The 18,317-nt window shown below is 41.0% G+C and overlaps 1 pseudogene; it reads left to right on the forward strand.

Moving 5' to 3' along the window:
* The first annotated feature begins 1,680 nt into the window (after window positions 1-1,680).
* LOC119801413 lies at window positions 1,681-10,056 on the forward strand (annotated as a pseudogene).
* The last annotated feature ends 8,261 nt before the right edge of the window (window positions 10,057-18,317 follow it).

Raw genomic sequence — 18,317 nt, forward strand, 5'->3', positions numbered from 1 at the left:
ACTAAAGGCAGATTTAAGAGGGGGAGAACTCAGAGCCCAAGAAAGTATATAAAGGACAGAACACACAAGCCCAAGACATAAGAGCTGGGAAGAAAGCAAGCAACAGAAGAGAAGAAGTCGGACTAAAGTAACACGGAGACTCGAGTGCAATCTCTAGAAGACTTGTTTAAACAGGTGGGCATGGAGGTGCCCGCTCGTAATCCTGCCAGAGTTCAGAGGCTTCCTAAGCTTGCTGGTCAGCTAGCCTAGGCTACTCTGCAAACTCCAGGCCAAACAGAGCCAGACCGGAGAGAGATGTGGTTTCAGAACTCCGGGTGGATGGCTCTGAGGAGGCACCTGAGGCTGACGTAGCTGCAGGTGCACCACACTGAACACACACGCACAGCTAAACACATACATAGTTTTTAAAAGAAAGTGGTAACAGAAGAAATAAAACCACGCACTTAGTAGATATTCTACAGATACCTTTAACATCTAGATAACAATGGCACTTTTTTTTTTTTTTTTTTTTTTTTTTTTGGAAAATGTATTTCCTGAGGGTTGACCCCAGTAGAGATGAAAAGTTTCCTCGGGACCAAAGAGAGAAATTTGTAAAAATGGGTCTTTTTAAATCCCATGATTAGAAATCCCATGATTAGAAGCTTGCCTGTCAACCTGCCTTCCCTCCCTCTCTTTTCCCTTTCTCTTTGATTGTTAGTCTGTTTTGACTTTGGTTGAGGATGGAACCCAGGGCCTTTGTGTAGGCAGAGTGAATGCTCTACCACCGAGCTACATCCTCTATCTGACCAGATGTTTTCTTAGCAAAAGTCTGACAAACCACGATCAAAAAACTGCAATGCTATATAGAAGATTCTACCTGTTCAAAAAGGATAAAGAGGACATATGCATAACCTGGATTCTAAAGCCTATCAACGTAGTATGAAAAAAATAGCGATAAGTCAACTTCATTCACTACTATCAAGACAAAATGTGTTTTACAATGGCGAGTAGAACCCAGCATTTCATTTCAATACGAGCTCACTGGGACTTAGTGGCACTTACTGTAGGAAGAAAACAGTGATGGAAAATGAAGGAAGAGGTGGCCACAGTGGCTCACAACTGTAACCCCAGTGCTCTGAGGGAGGAGGGTGCTAAGTGTGAGGCTAGCCTGGCTGTGGAGTAGAACTCACAAATTCTCCCAAGCCAAACAAAACCAACCCCCAAACCAAGGCTTGGAAAATACAGGGGTCCATATGGGTGCATAGGCACATGTACCCATGTAGATCATGTGTCTTTTGTATATATTTTATAATTTATTGCTCACTCAACCAAAATTCCTATTTTTCAATGAAGCTCAATAACTTTATTTCAACATTTATCTACAAGAATAAGAGATCTCACTTTGCAAGGAAATTCTAAAGATGAAGGACTATATTGAAGGCCTTGTCCTCCATATAGAGAGAGATAATAAGAATCTAACTATAACCAAAACAGGTCTAATGAAATATTTAGAAATTATTCACACGATTACTGCTTATTTACTTACCAATATAAATACCTCTCAAGATGATTAAAATTTCTGTTAAAATGGGCCAAACATTTAAATAGTACTTTAACGATGGTTAGTGGTAAATGCGCTCTTAAAATACCCAGCAGTGGCTTTGCAGACACTGCCATCCCCTCTTGCCACTTGGTACAGCCATGATCAACCCCACCATGTCCTTCAACATCTCTACCAATGGCTAGCCCTTGGGCTGTGTCTCCTTTGAGCTATTTGCCGACAAAATAACAAAGACAGCTGAAAACTTTCATGCTCTGAGCACTGGAAAGGATTTGGATATAAGGGTTATTCCTCTCCCACATTTATTCCAGGATTCATGTGCCAGGGTGGTGACTTCACACTCCATTAATGGCACTGAGGGCAGATCCACTTATAGAGAAGAATTTGAGGATGAGAACTTCATCCTGAAGCATACAGGTCCTGGCATCTTGTCCATGGCTAATGGTGGACCAAACACAAATGGTTCCCAATATTTTATCAGCACCGCCTGAAGGGGAAGCCTAGCCCAAAACCTTGTTTTGTAAGGCGTGTCCCCCTTGGTTTAAAGGCGTGTCCCCCTTGGTCTAAAGGCGTGTCCCTCTTAGGCGTGTCCCTCTTAGGCGTGTCCCCCTTAGGCTAATATTGACTTATAAAATCTTGCGGGCCTGCGGCCTGTCTGCTCTTTGTTTTCCTGCCCTCCTCGCTGGAACCTTGGATTTGTAAGTTCCCTTTCCTTTCCTTTATTAAAACTGACTTATATATATTAAAGCTTGTCTGGTGAATCATAACTGCCGATCAACCACGCACCTTCATTTGGCGTCCAACTCGGGCATTTGGGAGCCTTCAGCTCCAGTTCCCACACTGCGTGGCAAGGATTCGGCCTTGGGCTCTTGATTGCTTCAGAGCAGTTTCCCAGACTAGCCTGTCCCAGCCCCGCTTGTACGGAGCAAAGGACGTGTGTGTGCGCGGGTGACTCAGTCCGAGCTCGCTAACCCCTCAGGCAGCACCAGTCCCGGCTGAGTTCGGCCTGGGCCCTAACCTGCCGGAGACTAGTGGTTACTGCCGGAGTCCCAACATTCGAGCTCCGCCTGTACTGCAGACTCGGTTTGGCCGAGCGGTTATTGCCCTAGCGACCTACTGGCAGGGAACGGTCATTTCAGGTAAAATTTCTTTTGATTAAAAAAAAAAAAATGTCTGACCATATCACCGTTGAAAGCTTCTGCAATCTATTTAATTATACTATGGTAGAAATATTACAGGACACATATGATATTCCCATAACTTGGATGTTTATAGGGCTTGCAATTTTTCTCATATTTGGTTTCTCCCTTACATGGTTTGAAAATAGAAAAATGATAAAGTCCTTACAGAATGAAACCAGGATTCTTAGGACAGAGGTTGAATGCTTAAGAAAGGGCACAACTGTTTTGAGTGACAACTTTAAGTCGGTCGAGGTATTTGCAAAAACAATTCAGACTGACACCAAGAAAGAGTTTGAAGGTCTCAAGGAAGGGAATAGGGCTTTGTCTGATATGACTCGGTCAAATGAGCAAAATTTAGAAAAACTACAGTCTGATATTAAGGAGAGACTCATTGCTGCGGAGGAGAGAACAGCTGATTTGGATCGTAAACTTCAGTCCCTGTCTGAAACATTATCAGAGAGAATTAAAACTGCTGAATGTGAAAATCGGATTTTGTCTAAAGGATATGACAGATTGGCTGACAGATTGTCAATACAAGAAGGCACAATTCATGCCATGAAAATTCTATCCAAGGATGAGATACTAACTCTACTGGACAAACTTCATGTTTTGGAATCCTCCATGAAGGCCTTGGAGCATAATTCTGGACAGGAGATCCAGGCCTTACAGAAGGCAATAGTAAGCAGATTAGAAAAGATTGAGGAAATTATAGAACAGGAGCAAACGGTACAAAGGCGAAATTTAACTCCGTCAATGAGTAAAACTCTCAGGGATAATTTCCATAAAGTTCTACCTGCCTTTCCAATAGTAACGTCAGAAAAGGTGACTGGTTCCAAAAACCCTAAAGTCATCAAGGAATATACATGGGAACCCGTCCGTATGAATGATCTCAAAGAAATTAAACAAGCTATTATGAACTTTGGGCTACATTCGTCCTTTGTCAGAGAGATGCTCAAAACATGGTCTATAAGCAATAAGGCAACGCCCCATGATTGGGTACAATTAGTATCAGCTGTTCTAGAGAGTGGGTCACAATTAAATTGGAAATGCATGTTCAGACAAGAGGCTAAACTTTTAGAACAGCAGGAAAGAGCAAAGGGAATTGAGATCTCCCTAGATCAAATTCTAGGTGAAGGACTTTTCTCCGATCCTCTGGAACAAGCGAATTATGATGAACACACCTTATCCATATGTACTACAGCAGCTTTAAAGGCTTGGGACAGGGTTCAAGACCCAGGACAGAGACTGGAATCATATATCAGAGTTAAACAGGGTCAGAGAGAACCCTTTAGTGATTTTTTACAAAGGCTAACTAAAGCTGTACAGATAGGGATATCTGACCCAGAAGCAAGACGTATAATAATTGAATCTTTGGCTTATGAGAATGCCAATGTGGAGTGTAAAAGGATCCTGGGGCCTTTAAAGATGAGATCAGCGCCCTTGGACGAATGGGTCTTACATACAATGAATGTTGAATCATTTGACTATGGCACTGAAGCATGGGTCGAAGAAGCAATTTCTAATGCAAAAAGGAGACATCAAGTTACCAAATGTTTTAACTGTGGCAAGATGGGACATATTAAAAGGAATTGCAGACAACGGATTTTCAGAAATAATAATAATAATAATAACAATAATAACAATAATAATAATAATAATAATGCCTCTTCTAGAAATAACAGACGTAGGAGGACTCAGCCTTCAGGTATATGTAGGAGATGTGGAAAAGGCAGACACTGGACAAATGAGTGCAGGTCAACAAGAGATAGACAAGGCAACCTGTTGCCACTGGGAAACTCAATGGGGGGCCTCTCGCAGGCCCCCATGGCGAATGTGGTCCAGTCATTTCCAGTTACTGCCGAGAACATGCCTCGTCAAGAAAATTAGAAAGCCCCATGCCTGCTGTTAAAAGCAAAAATGGCCTGAAAGATGAGTTACGTGTATTTTGGCAGACTTTTATAAATGAACAAAGACCAAAGTTAAGAGTGTGTGTAAATGGCATTTTTATTACTGGCCTACTGGACACAGGTGCGGATGTAAGTATCATTACTCCAGAATCTTGGCATCCGTATTGGCCTCTTCAGGATGTAAATGTTCAGTTCCTGGGAATTGGAACCCTATCTCAAGTAAAGCAGAGCACGAGATGGGTTGAATGCATAGGGCCAGAAGGACAAATAGGAAAATTAAGGCCATATGTAGCCAATATTGCAGTGAACTTATGGGGCCGTGACTTGTTGCAGCAATGGAATACCCAAATTAACATTCCTGCTGCTTCTAGAGCCTATATCACCGAGGGAAATATTAAAAGATATTACAGAAGGCAGAAACCGGCTGTTCGGGCTGTACAAGAATGCAAAGCAATTGATGGCCCTTCAGAGATACGAACAGCACTGCCTCTAAAATGGTTGACTGAGAAACCAATATGGACAAAGCAATGGCCATTAGCTGAGGAAAAGTTGCAGGCTTTAGAACAGCTGGTACAAGAGCAATTAGATGCTCGACATATAGAAGAATCTACCAGCCCTTGGAATTCTCCTGTATTTGTTGTTAAGAAAAAATCTGGTAAGTGGAGAATGGTGACAGATCTCAGGGCTATCAATAAGGTTATTCAACCTATGGGCTCTCTGCAATCTGGAATTCCTCTGCCATCTTTATTACCAAAAGGATGGCCTCTCATAGTAATTGATTTAAAGGATTGTTTCTTCACTATACCTTTACAAGAAAAAGACAGAGAAAAGTTTGCCTTCACAGTGCCTACTTATAATAACTCTCAACCTACAAGGAGATACCAGTGGACCGTCCTCCCACAGGGCATGTTGAATTCTCCCACCCTGTGCCAATATTTTGTAAATCAACCATTGCAAATAATACGCAAGCAATTTTCCAACTCTATAATTTATCATTACATGGATGATATTCTGTTATCTGATTCAAACATGGCTACTTTAGAAAGACTGTTTGAAGAAGTAAAAATACTTTTACCTAAATGGGGATTGCAGATTGCTCCTGAAAAAATTCAGAGAGGAGATTCTGTTAATTATCTAGGTTATAAAATAGGTTTGCAAAAAATTAAGACACAAAAAGCACAAATTAGGAGAGATCGGTTACGGACTCTCAATGACTTTCAAAGGTTGTTAGGAGACATTTCCAGCTTACGACCAGCTGTTGGCATAACACCTGATATGATAATTCATTTAAATAAAACCTTGGATGGTGAAAAAGACTTAAACAGTCCCAGAGAATTAACAGCTGAAGCAGAAAAGGAGCTGAGAATGATTGAAGAGAAATTACAAGAGACACATGTGGACAGGGTGAATCCAGAGCTCAGTTGTATTCTCGTCATATTGCCTTCCAAAATTTCTCCTACAGGAATTTTAATGCAGAGAGATGATATTATCTTAGAATGGATCTTTTTACCACATAAACCAAGTAAGAAAATAAAAACTTATGTGGAAAAAGTCTCTGAATTAATTATAAAAGGCAAATTGAGACTTCGTCAACTAGCAGGCATAGACCCAGCAGAAATTATAGTTCCTTTCACTGCTGATGAACTAAAAAAATTGTGGGAAGATAACGAACCATGGCAAAGAGCTTGCGCTAATTTTTTGGGAGAAATCAATAACAACTATCCGAAAAGCAAGAGGCTTAACTTTATAAAGAGAACTTCTTGGATTCTCCCCCGAATTATCCGTGATGCTCCAATAACTGGAGCACGTACATTTTATACTGATGCTAATAAATCAGGGAAAGCAGGTTACAAATCAGAAGATTTGAGTAAGGTGGAACAAAGCCCTTATGATTCTGTCCAGAAGGCAGAATTATATGCCATTCTTATGGTGGTAAGGGATTTTAAAGAACCGCTTAATATAGTTACTGATTCACAATATGCCGAAAGAGTAATCTTACATATTGAAACTGCTGAATTTATACCTGATGATACAGAACTAACCTCATTGTTTATCCAGGTACAAGACATGATCAGGAACAGGCTTTGCCCTATGTATATAACACACATCCGATCTCATACGGGTCTGCCAGGTCCTCTAGCAAAAGGTAATGCAGAAATTGATCAATTGTTGATTGGTAGTGTGCTGCAGGCCTCTGAATTTCATAAAAAACATCATGTCAATAGCAAAGGCTTGAAGAAAGAGTTTTCTATTACATGGCAACAAGCTAAGGAAATTGTAAAGAAATGCCCTACTTGCTCTTTTTATAACCAAACACCACTGCCTGCAGGGGCTAATCCAAAGGGCACTCAAAGGAATGAAATCTGGCAGATGGATGTGTTTCACTTTGCAGAATTTGGCAAATTAAAATATGTACACCACACCATTGACACTTATTCAGGTTTTCAATGGGCAACTGCTTTAAGCTCAGAAAAAGCTGATTCAGTAATCACTCATTTATTAGAAGTTATGGCCATCATGGGTATACCTACACAAATAAAGACGGATAATGGTCCAGCTTATGTCTCTAGGAAAATGAAACAGTTTTTTGCTTATTACAATATTAAGCATGTTACAGGTATACCATACAATCCTACAGGTCAAGCAGTCATAGAAAGATCAAATAGAACTATAAAGGATATGTTAAACAAACAGAAAGGGGTGGAAAATACCCCTAGAAATAGGTTACATAGTGCTTTATTAACCTTGAATTTTCTCAACGCTAATGAGAAGGGGACAACGGCTGCAGAAAGACATTGGATAATGGAAAAGTCTGCTGAATTAAATCAACCAGTTTATTTCAAGGATGTGCTGACCTCGCAGTGGAAGCCAGGAGATGTGCTGCGTTGGGGAAGGGGTTTTGCTCTTGTCTCCACAGGAGAGGAAAAATTGTGGATACCGTCAAAATTAATAAAGGTTCGGTTTGAAGAGAAGAAGCCCCATGGAGAAGAAAAATAATTCATTCACAAGGATGATGATCATACTGATGGTAAGAAAAGCATATAGGTTGTGGGCAGGGTTCTTTTCTTATCTCCACAGGAAACCATTCATCTTCAAAGAATTTAAGGGACCCTGGATATTTAAATACTGATGCATGGACACTAGTTACAACCTAATATGGATCAACACAGAACCCGAATATGTTTAGTAAGTATAAAACATTTTTTTACATATATACAGTGCTTTTATTTATATGTATATAGAGCTGGTTTTGGAGTTGGACTATGGCTCAGTCCTTCTTCAATTCCAAGCCTGTTTATAAGAGATATCTCAGAGTTTCTGTCTCAGGTCAGGAGCCATGAAATGGGACAGAATAATAATAGTAATAATAATAATAATAATAATGATAATGATGATGATGATGATGATGATGATACTTGATAAACTTTCTTTGCCTTTCCTCATATCTGTCTGTCTTTATTATACCTTCCATCGAATATATATGTCTATATATGTCTTTGTAGATAATGTTTACCTTTCCTGTAACAAACAACAAATTTTCCTTCAGTAATCTTTGAAGTTTCCAGGATGAAGATGGGGCCCCACAACATCAATTTCACCTGGTTACTATGACGTCATGTTTTTAATAGCGCTAAAATTAGACCGTTTTTTGGTTTTTTTTTTTTTTTGGTACCAACTACACAAGACAGTTTCAAATGGTGTACAATTTTGACAACACTCTGGCCGGACCTCCTCAAAACACTCAGAGGCTAGTTACAATTTCCTCGACAAAATATTATTCTGGGAATTTTACCATCATTTGCTTTCATGGGACCCCCTGAGAAGAACGTCGCCCTCATGTCAGCTAGAAGCAATCTTAGAGGACGACGCCCCCTCTCCCAACAGAGTTTGCCCTCTGGTTTAGGGACATCATTTAGTAGTTGGTATAGGGTTGAGGGGATGGGGAGGTATTATATGGACTCAGGGGTGTTTATGAAAAAAAAAGGGGGGGGGGAATTACCTGGTTTGATGGGATGATTGGTATTTGTGAATTATTGTTATTAGAAAATTGCATTGGTGTTGATTCTTGTATACTGAACATTGTATATGAGTATGCTTCTACCTCTATTGTATGAGAGTATGCTTCTACCTCTGTTTAAAACAATTGTTATATTGAGATATTTATCATATTGCAATGTACATTTCTACCTCTGATATTATTTGTATAATGACATTGTTTACGTTTGGGGATATTGTCCTCATTTATTGCACAGTTGTTTTTCAGGTTTTTTAGATACATAGAAATTATATTTAGTATAGATAGTATAATCTCCGACCTCTTTGAAGAGCTGTAGAACATGGCCTTTAATCTAACCTAGAGTTTGGTACTTATGAGACACAATCACTCCTGGCAACACCACTCTACTCCCGAGAGAATGTTGAGCACCAAAGACACTCCACTGGGAGCTTGTCTTCTTCTTGGCAGAAGTGGCCTTTAGGCAAAGAAAAAGCCCATACCTCGACCACTGACAGAGTTTCAGAGTATCTGTAAATGGATAAAAACAGGATTGTCTTATCTTGCCAAGACAGGGTAGGACAGTTCTACAAAAAGTTCCTTGCCTTTGAAAAATGTTATGTCAGTTGTGTTAGGCCTTAGCCAAAGTTGGTTGCCTCAACATTGCAAAACGAAACTTTGGGTGACTGCCCAGGTAGTTAGTTGTCTCTGTCATTTGTTGCACATTTTGGAAGTTTCTTGTTTGTACTTCCTGGTTGCTTAAGTAATATTACTTCCCTTCTCAGATCTTTGATGGGGTTGAAGATTAGATAATTGTAGTTACCCTCTACATTATTTAGACTCCTTGAAATAGAATGCTTAGTAAAACTTTTGTTATATGTTTCTTCTTAATATTGTTTGTAATTTTATATTTATTATTTGTTCTTATTGAATATAGTTGTATTTGGTTTGGTTCTGTCTTATTTAGACAAAAGGGGGAGATGAAGGGGAAGCCTAGCCCAAAACCTTGTTTTGTAAGGCGTGTCCCCCTTGGTTTAAAGGCGTGTCCCCCTTGGTCTAAAGGCGTGTCCCTCTTAGGCGTGTCCCTCTTAGGCGTGTCCCCCTTAGGCTAATATTGACTTATAAAATCTTGCGGGCCTGCGGCCTGTCTGCTCTTTGTTTTCCTGCCCTCCTCGCTGGAACCTTGGATTTGTAAGTTCCCTTTCCTTTCCTTTATTAAAACTGACTTATATATATTAAAGCTTGTCTGGTGAATCATAACTGCCGATCAACCACGCACCTTCAACCGCCAAGACTGAGTGGCTGGATGGCAAGCACGGAGTCTTTGGGAAGGTGGAAGAAGGCATGGACATTGTGGAAGCCATGGAGCGTTTTGGGTCCAGGAATGGCAAGACCAGCAAGAAGATCACCATTTCCGACTGTGGACAACTCTAATTCTTTTGACTTTTGGGCTTCTTAGCCACCAGACCATTTCTTCTGTAGCTCAGGAGAGCACCCCAGCCCCATTTGCTCACAGTACCCTGTAATCTCTGCTCTCACTGAAGTCTTTTGGGTTCCATATTTTCCTCATTCCCCCTCAAGTCTAGCTGAAGTGCAGAGTTAAGTTTATGATTACAAATAAAAACTAAGTAAAAACCAAAACCCCAGCATTATTAATTATGAAAATGTGAATTAAAACAAAAATGAGGTACTACCATCTACCCATTAAAATCTCTAAAACTTTAAAAAGTTTAAATGTTAATTTTATATGTCAGTGTGGTCAAACATTATTCTAGATCAGTGGTTCTCAACGTTCCTAATACCGTGACCTTTTAATACAGTTCCTCATGTTGTGGTGGCCCCCGGCCATAAAATTATTTTGTTGCTATTTCATAACTGTAATTTTGCTACTGATATGAACTGTAATGTAAATATCCAACATGCAGGATAGCTGATGGGTCGTGACCCACAGGTTGAGGACTACTATTTCAGCTGCTCCTTTGAGAATACTTTTGTTTGAGATAAGCACATAAATTGGCGGACACTGAGTAAGGCAGATTCTCCTCTGCCATGTGGGTGGCCCTCATCTAATCAGCAGAAGGCCTGAACAGCACAAAAGCCCGAACTGCCCTGTTAGCAGGTGACCCTACGGAGGAAATCCAGAAGCACATACAATTGCATATGGACATCTGGAGACAAATGGTCAAAACTGAGGTTCTTTGTTTTTATAGCACAAAAGAAAGCACTTAAATGGAAGGCTAGTGATGGGGACTGGAGAGAAGGGTGGGGTTTCCGAGTTCTCCTTGGGTTTCTGACTCACGCAATGACATGGGTGCTTGCACTTCATAATTCTCACTTGTAGTTGCCTCTGGAATGCAGCAAGTGTGGGGAAAGTGCTCTTAAAATACAGCAAACTGTAGCGAATGTTAACGCAATTTAATCCATAATGGTGTTGCTTTCGTGTGGTCGATGGGAAATCATGTGGCTTTGTGTAGTTTGTTTCATTTATGGCCACTGGTGCAGGCTTTCTTGATCGTGAATAGCATTTCCCGGTGAGCTGACCTCTGCGTTCCACTTCTAACACTTTCTGGGTTGTGTTGCATGAGGCCAGCTGGGCTAGCCTGTCAGCCTGCTCACTTTCATGGGAGACCACCTGATAATTCCCATCTCCCCTCACTGCTTGGCCAGCTGGGGACCGCTTCCTTGGTCTGCTTTTATGCTTGATTCAGTGATACTCACCCAGCGTTGTTGGCAGAATGAGAACTCAAAATTAATCCTGTTACTCCCTCTGGAAACATTCTGTGACTTCTACTGGACATGAAGATGATGTCAAAGTCCACGACTTGAAAGTGCTGAATCTTCAATCGTCCTCTTCAAATGTGGTATTGGGAACCTTCACCCTGGCTCTAGTTTACTCTGGCATTTCAGAGAAAAGAGTGACCTGCTGGAACCTGGAACCACTCATTCTTTGGTCCACTGAGCTGTCAGCTTGCTGAGGACCTTTCTTGACACTGTTAACAAGAGTTTGGTGTGTGTATCCCAGGTGTCTGTCTCACTTGCACTTACTGACACACCTTTGCACTTGTCTCCCCTCCCAACTGCCTGTGAAGAATTGCAGCTTCAGCATTTTATGACCAGTGTGCGTCCAGTGCTTGCACTTGACATCCTTCGTGAGATGAGGGGCATTGTAATAGGAAGGCCACTTGTTTGTTCCCTGGCTGCCCAGACTCCCAAAATAATCACATAAAAACTATATTAATTAAATCACTGTTTGGATTATTAGCTCTAGCTTTTTTTACTGGCTAGCTCTTACATATTATTTTAACCCATTTCTATTAATCTGTGTATCGCCATGTTCCAGTGGCTTACTGGCAAAGTTTCAGCATGGTCTCTGGCAGTAACTCCATGGCTTCTCTATAACTCAAACTTCTTTCTCCCAGCATTTAGTTTGGTTTTACCCACTTAGCTCTATTCTACCCTATTACAGGCTCAAGACAGTTTCTTTATTAACTAATGTGGTATTCACAGCATACAGAGGGGAATCCCACATCACCTCTCTTTTCTGTTTAAATAAAAAGGAAGATTTTAACTCTAACATAGTAAAATTACATATAACAAAACAGTTATTAAGCAAGAATTACAGTTACAATATTTATATCTTCTTTATCTCTTATCATAACTAAGGAAAGCTATAACTATAAAGTCTTCAACTCCATCAAAGAATTCAGAAGGATATAATATTACCTAAGTAAACAGGAAGTACATTGTAAGCTACTTCCAGAACTCTAGAATTGACAGAGACATCTCACTGCCTGGACAGTCACCCAAAGTTCTTCTTTTCTTGGAGCACCCATCTTCAGCCTTCAGGCCCATAATACCCCAGAGTTTTCCACAAAGCAGGAAAATTCAAAGATAGTTCTGCCTATATTAGCAGTTTGTCAGTCACTTTCTTCAGTGTCCTGCAGAATGTCTGGCAGACTCTTTCTGCCAGAGTCTGGCAGAAACAGGAACCCCAAACGACTGTCTCACTTTTTGGCAAGTTCAGCAGTCATCTCTCTGTGGGTTCTGCATGCCCAGTTTACACAGCATAATATCAAGAAGTCCAGGCAAGAGCAGTTTCTTGCCCAAATGGCTAACAAACTTCATGAGGAGCCTCTTTGATGCCCATCTTCCTCTTGAAGTAATTGGTGCTGCCAAGAGCAGATGTGTCTCACTGTCATGAAAAGTCCTAAGTTCTTAAAACATTTTAAATGCCATATTCTGAAGGTCTCTGAAAGATCTGAAGAATACCTATCTAACTAATATATATCTCTATACATCTAGAAAATCTAACATGACTACAAGCTTGACTATTATAGATGATTATCTATTAACCTATATTTCTTTTTTTTTTTTTTTTGGTTTTTCGAGACAGGGTTTCTCTGTAGCTTTGAAGCCTATCCTGGAACTAGCTCTTGTAGACCAGGCTGGTCTCGAACTCACAGAGATAACCTATATTTCTTAATTATACATTACATTTTCAAATGAGCTGCAGAAATACAATAGCTTAATCAAGAGCAGAAATATACATATAACAAAATTGACCTTGAATTTATATCAATAAAGCAAGATCCATTGCAATGCAAAGTATCCATCTCTATAACATATCTCCCCTTTAAATGTAAACAAACATTTATAAACAATATTTGGGAATTTGGGCATAGTTCTCTCTAAACTACTACCTGCTGTTTATTGGCCGAAGTAATTTTTGGGAATGTTTAGGGTGACCTTTTGGGTGTGGTCTTGGTCTATTAAACCACATTAGACTGGAAGGATTCTACAGGTTCTCATCTTCTGTGGAAACAAAAGCAGAACCTCTTTTCCAAAGCAACAAATCCTTAGACCCAAAATTTGAGCCGGGAGGTGGTGGCACATGCCTTTAATCCCAGCACTCGGGAGGCAGAGGCAGGCGGATCTCTGAGTTCGAGGCCAGCCTGATCTACAAGAGCTAGTTCCAGGACAGACTCTAGAAACTACAGGGAAACCCTGTCTCAACCCCCCCCAAAAAAAACAAAAAAACAAAAAAACAAAACCAAATTTTGAAGACAAGATACCTTTAGAGTATATATGCTGGTTTAGTTTAACAGTCGGTACAATGAAATATGTCTCTGTACTTAGCTCCTTCACAGTCAAAAATTCAAAGAAAACACAATAGTATACATAATCTAGGCTCTCCGTGTGCTTTCCATCTTCATGGGGCTTATTTTTCTTGCTCTATCACTCTTTCTACAAGTTTACTCTGTCTCTTTAAAGGCTTTATATTTTTATAAACCATTTACTTCCTTTTATAACTCTCTATACTCTTTTTCTTCTCTCTCCCAAGCCTACATACATTTATCCAATACTGTGACCCATTGAGAGGTTTTTTTCCATCTGTATTTGTCTTTATTGCATATCTAACCAGAATGGCTTTTTTTAAATGCTAAGTGGGCATGGCTAGGGACAATGTGGCCCTGCCTGCTTGTTCTGTCCAATTCAATATGCCCGAGGCAAGTTTGTTGCCTCTGAAAGCAAAGCACATTGCCCCATTTTTAGGCACACAGTGGGTCTATGTCTCCATTAAACAAGTTGTACCGCCAAATAGAACTCTGAAGTGTATATGTGCCACACCTTCTTTATCCATTCTTCTATGGAGGGGCACCTAGGTTGTTTCCAGGTTCTGGCTATTACAAATAGTGCTGCTATGAACATTGTTGAACAAATGCTTTTGTAGTATGATTGGGCATCTCTTGGGCATATTCCCAAGAGTGGAATTGCTGGGTCCTGAGGTAGGTTGACTCCCAGTTTCCTGAGAAACCACCACACTGATTTCCAAAGTGGTTGTAAAAGTTTGCATTCCCACCAACAATGGATGAATGTTCCCCTTACTCCACATCCTCTCCAGCATAGGCTATCATTGGTGTTTTTGATTTTAGCCATTCTGAGAGGTATAAGATGGTATCTTAAAGTTGTTTTGATTTGAATTTTCCTAATCACTAAGGAGGTTGAGCATGACCTTAAGTGTCTTTTGGCCATTTGAACTTCTTCTGTTGAGAATTCTCTGTTCAGTTCAATGCCCCATTTTTTAATTGAGTTAATTAGCATTTTAAAGTCTAGTTTCTTGAGTTCTTTATATGTTTTGGAGATCAGATCTTTGTCTGATGTGGGGTTGGTGAAGATCTTCTCCCAGTCAGTAGGTTGCCTTTTTGTCTTAATGACTGTGTCCTTTGCTTTACAGAAGCTTCTCAGTTTCAGGAGGTCCCATTTATTCATTGTTGCTCTTATTGTCTGTGCTACTGGGGTTCTACGTAGGAAGTGGTCTCCTGTGCCCATGTGTTTTAGACTACTTCCTACTTTCTCTTCTATCAGATTCAGTGTGGTCAGATTAATATTGAGGTCTTTAATCCATTTGGACTTGAGTTTTGTGCATGGTGATAGAAATGGATCTACTTTCATTCTTCTACAGGTTGACATCCAGTTATGCCAGCAGCATTTGTTAAAGATATCAGCTCACAGATTTAAATGTTTGGTCTTCTGAAAGAGTTAGAGTTCATACTGGCAGCACGGCCCAAGAAACCACTGTTTTGAAACCTCATGGATTTTTTTCTACTACCCCTGAATTAGGAAGACCTCTCTTAAAGGAGCTGTGGCATGCCACCAGCAAAGAGCAAAAAGCTGTGTTAAACTTTTTTGTGTGTATGTCTAGAATTCCTTTTCAAGCTCTCTCAGGTTTTATGTGGATTTAGTGAGCACACATTGGAGTGCCAATTTGTAGTAGGGAGGCCACTTGTTTGTTTCCCAGCTGCCCAGACTCCTGAAATAATCACACAGAAAACCATATTAATTAAATCACTGCTTGACCTATTAGATCTAGGTTCTTATTGGCTAGTTCTTACATATTAATTTAACCCATTTCTATTAATTTGTATATCGCCACGTTCCAGTGGCTTACAAGCAAAGTTTTGGCATGTCTGTCTCTGGTGGCGGTGGCTCCATGGCTTCTCCCCAACTCAGTCTTCTTTCTCCCAGCTCTACTCTACCCTATCACAGGCTCAAGACAGCTTCTTTATTAACCAATGGTATTCACAGCATACAAAGGAGAATCCCACATCAGGGCATAACCTACTTTTGCCCAGTAACAGTTGACTTTGCTCCAGGCATAGTATCTTCTTTCATTATTAACAGATCCAGAGATGATTAGTCACACACTCATGAAATGACTATTTGGAAATTTCTGGTCTTTGACTGGTAGATTCTAGCCTTGTGGCTGAAAATTCCACTTTGCTCCTCGATGTGGGAGGTCATTCTGTCTGTGTGTTGCTTTTTTTGGTTATTGAATAAAGAAACTGCCTTGGCCTGTTGATAGGGCAAAACTTAGGTAGGCAGGGAGATGAAACTAAATGCTGGCAGAAAGAAGGGTGGAGTCAGAGATGCCATAGACCCGCCAACAGAGATAGATGTGCTAAGACTTCGCTGGTAGGCCATGTATACTGGTAGGCCATGACCTCGTGGTGATATACAGATTAATAAAAATGGGTTAAAGTAATACATACGAGTTAACCAATAAGAAGCTAGAGCTAATGGGCCAAGCAGTGACTTAATTAATACAGTTTCCCTGTGATTATGTCAGTTCTGGGCAGCCAGGACAAGCAAGCGGCCTTCCTGTTACAGCTCCTGAATTGCTTCCCTTTTTAATCAGTGAGTAAGCAGTACATCAATCAATATTGTCTAATTTCTTAAATATTTTTCTCTTGGAATTTGGGTCTTTCCAGGCCCCAACCCTAGACTAACTAGTTGAAACATCACTAAACATTTGATTCTCCCTCTAACCTTCCCATTCAAGTAAGCAGGATAAAGCGGGATATAGCTGGAGATATTCTGGGTTTTTGGTCATGTGCATTATCAGTTAGGTAGGGAAGTGAATTCATGGTTACTATGAATGAATGATTACTATGGAAATGGAAATTTGTAACTGGTACGCAAAAATGATTAAACCTAGTTTTGCATTGAAAGGGGGCAAATTCACACTGAGTTCAGAGTTTACTTGTTTATTCAAAACTACCCTTTGTATCTTAAAACCCTACTCATACCACAGTAAAGCACTGAAGCATTGTTTACTTTGCCTTACCCCAATGAGGCACTAGGCAGAGTATTATATCCAGATCTTATTTCTATCCTCTGCTGTCTACCTGGAGAATGACTCTTATGGATCCAGGATGTTGACCTCCATGGAACCTACAGACTGACCACCATGGGACCTACAGACTGACTACCATGGGACCTACAGACTGATCACTATGGAACCGACAGACTGAACACCATGGAAGCTACAGGCTGACCATCACAGAACCTGGAGGTTGACCATCATGGAACCCATAAACTGACCACCATGGAACCTGAAGACTGACCATTGTGTGACCTGGAGGCTGACCATCATGGGACCTGAAGGCTAACCATCATGGTACCTGAAGGCTAACCATCATGGAACTTGGAGGTTGATCACTGTGGGACCTAAAGGCTGGTAATTGTGGGACCTGTAGGCTGACCATCATGGGACCTGGAGGCTGACCATCATGGGACTTGGAGGTTGATCATTGTGGGACCTAAAGGCTGGTCATTGGGGTTGACCATCATGGACTCTATAGGCTGACCATCATGTACATAGGAATCTAACCATCATGGACATGGGAAACTGACCATCATGGACCTTGGAGGATAATCACTGTATATTGCACTGACAATTTCCCGTCTTGTGAATTCTAGTTGGGTCTGGAAGGAAAGCACTAGGAGGGCCTAGGAACTAACAAACCAAAGCACTTCCTGTCCAGCCAGGCTGAGGCGGTCAGTGACTAATTCTCTAATCACACAAGCTGAGCACAGAACCCTTATCAGGCTGTGGTGACTATCCCTTCCCTTGCCTTTCACTCCAGGACCCACAACTAGCCTGGTTTGTTACACTCATCCTTCTGAGAGCAGTTCTGGAATTCGTCTCCTCAAGTCATGCACCTAAATGAAGGTGCTTCTGGATCTTGGTGGACACAGCATGAATTTTAGAACACCAGGGCTCGAGAGAGGCCTTGGTGAGCACTGTGAACTCTTCACGTTGTGAAGAGGCTCACTAAGAAGAGGTACTTGTCATACTCTACAGATCCTACTGCCAGAAAACCCGTGGCCAAAGCCCAGGGCTTAAGTCTTCTTGCCACATGAGCATTCAGCATGGTCCCAAACAGCATGAGTCAGATAGCTGGGCACTCCTGCCTTTCTGTCTTCCCTCTCCAATCAGGCTGTGAAGCTGTGAGCGTATTCACTCATCACCTTCTGGTCTCCAGATCTTCCAGCGATTCAGGTGAGGAAACCCAGTGCCTAAAGTGCATCATCAGCCACATGGCCTGGGGAATGCGTGACAGGCAGGGCTGCTTCTCACCTGGATCTGACAACAGAGCTATATTTGAACTGTGTTGCCACTGGCTAAGCCCAACCCCATCATGTGGGCTAATCTAAAATCAAGTAGAGTTCCGGAGGCCAGACCAAATGGCAAAGGGTGTTTTGACTACGATAGCTATACAAGGGCAGAAAAGTAAGGTATGAGGTCACCAGACTAGGCTAACCTAGGTTGCTTCATTAAAATTAAGCCAGAGGCTATCTTTCTCTTGGAGGAGACCCTGGGGAAATGGGCTAAGTACTGAAAGTTGGAGCTG

The sequence above is a fragment of the Arvicola amphibius genome, chromosome 1, assembly GCF_903992535.2.
Source record: "Arvicola amphibius chromosome 1, mArvAmp1.2, whole genome shotgun sequence".
NCBI classification, from domain to species: Eukaryota; Metazoa; Chordata; class Mammalia; order Rodentia; family Cricetidae; genus Arvicola; species Arvicola amphibius.